Source organism: Buceros rhinoceros, unplaced genomic scaffold, assembly GCF_000710305.1.
Source record: "Buceros rhinoceros silvestris isolate BGI_N320 unplaced genomic scaffold, ASM71030v1 scaffold16735, whole genome shotgun sequence".
NCBI lineage: Eukaryota > Metazoa > Chordata > Aves > Bucerotiformes > Bucerotidae > Buceros > Buceros rhinoceros.
The window spans coordinates 15,975-18,344 of record NW_010413579.1 but is presented as its reverse complement, the minus strand read 5'-3'; positions in this window follow the sequence as shown (position 1 = coordinate 18,344).

The window sequence follows — 2,370 nt, the reverse complement described above, 5'->3', positions numbered from 1 at the left end:
AGCAGGAATTAGCTGTATTGCACTGCATTAGACAATTTCTGAACCACTTTAAAGAACCGAACTAAAGCACCAGCTTAAGATGGAACACACGCTACAATGAAAGAGTACAAACAGAGTAAGAGACTACAAGAGCCATTGTTTCCAACCCAAAAGACTGTGGAAAAAAAAATACACAGACAGGAATAAGACAGAACTTCTTGATTTTCTTCTGGATTTAAGCTATTTGTGTGGAAAAGGTCAAATAATTGGAAGAAGACAAAAAGCCAGTTGCTGAATACTGCCGCCACTCTCTGCCACTGCAACAGCATTCACTGTGGATCTGTAAAAGCAATGAGGTCCAGTCAAACTAAAACCAGTATCTCCTGCTGTCAAGTAAAAAGAAAATACCATTTTTTCTTGCAGTAACAGTCATTTGTCCTCTACAGTAAAGTCAGAAGACAGAACTGCTTACACATCATTGAAAAATAACAAAGGAGAGCAACCTTTTTCCTTCTGCTTTATTGAAGAGTATCTTCAATGACAACAAGCAGGACACAGAAGGGTTAGTATTTGATAGATTTTTCTGAATTCTTCAATACCCTTAGGGAAGCAGTAGAAACTCAAGTGCAAAAGCTCTTTTCAAATAAATATAAACAAAAAACTTAACTTAGACGTATCAGAAATGCTCCCTCTCAAAGTCAGAGATATACCCAAAACTTCCAGTTCACTATTTTGTCTTCAAAGGAAAACAACAGGCTGTACCACCCACTCAAGGACTCCATCTTTAACAAGAAAAGCCGTTTCACAGGGGATCGTGATCCCAGAAAGAGCAGTGAAGAAAACCCAAGTGAGCAAGCAAATCTGTGCTACCATATGGAGTAGGACAAGAGCACACGCACACTTGTCCTACTCAACCACCAAGGAGGACAGAGGAATTACAGCCAAAATATATCCTACAAAACCCTAAAAGAAGACCATGTACCCAAGTGCCACGTTTTACTGTACACATTTTTGACACTCCTTTTCCCTTTCAGATTGCAGTGGCAGAAGGGTAAAAGATACCACATGGCCGTGAGGAGAAGACATCCTTTTGCCAAGCCTCAGACTATCAGCCCGGGTGCCTCCACCTTCCTCCCCACTCCCCAAATACCAAGAGCTGCACAATTTACAGGGGCTGCAGGTGCACCCCTCCTCTCACACGGCGAGCATGCTGAGATGAGAACCCCTCTCCTGTTCCCCTGACAGTGGAGCTTCTTCCAATACATAGAAGTTATTTGTAGCATTTCAAGTTCCACGTCTCATGGCAGCTACAAAACCAGGAATGCTTCCTGATGTCATTACATCAAATTCTGCTTCCAAATGTTGTAAGTTGTGGCTTAAATCACATTTTCACAAAAAAGGTATTTTTCTTACTTTGTACTCTTTGAAAAACACTGTAATATCATGAAAAAAGGACCTTGTAAGTAACAACAGTACTGCAGCAGTTAGAAAGTAAGCCTGGAATTACAAAATCTGGTGCTGCCCCGTTGGTTTTATCCCTGTAACTGAGTTTTACTTGCCCTCTACCAGAAGAATATTTTTTGCCAAAAATACTTGACATCTACACAACCAAAACACAGATGATCATGAAGAGAGGTCACAACAGGACCCACATCTTAGAAACCACAAAGCATGTCAAAAGGAGGACGGAGCTACAATAGCTGGAAATCAGAAGCCTTGGTGAGACACCCCAAGCTCCTGACGTGATATGACAATGTCCAACTAAAAGTATCCATTCTAGTCATTTGTCGGCATAGATATGCCCGCATAGATATGTGGGGTCATCACACTTGCATGGAATAATTGCTATTCGTTCAGAACTCAAAACAAGGAAGTTTCAGCTCAAACCAGGAAGTTTAGCCCAAACCCGGACAATCATATATATTTGCTGCCACCTTCAGCAGAATCAAGATGCTTTAGGGGAGGAAAACCAGCCCCTCTGGCTGGGCACTACAGACCTTCTCACACTCTCTGAGCTCCAAAGACCTCCCCTTCTAAACCCACAACGCAGCCAGCAGTAACCAGAAAACACTGCCAACCCATATGAAAGAGAAGGGTAACACAAATACAGAGGTCTCAAAGCTCCAGCCCATCCAACCTGACTTCAGGAACTCCAGCAGAACATGCTGGTGAAGTAGTTACCAGTTAAGTCTTTTTTGACACCTACAGTTCTCTGAAAAGTTAGTTTAATATGCAGCCGTAGCCCCGAATCCAACAAGACAACAAGACAAAGGAATCACTCTGCTGCCGTAGAGAACCTTATTAATGTGCATACTCGGAGTGACATGTGCAGCTCTGGTCTCCTCCCTCTTCTGTTGCCCTTGAAGTGCAACTAAAACAACAGAAAGGATG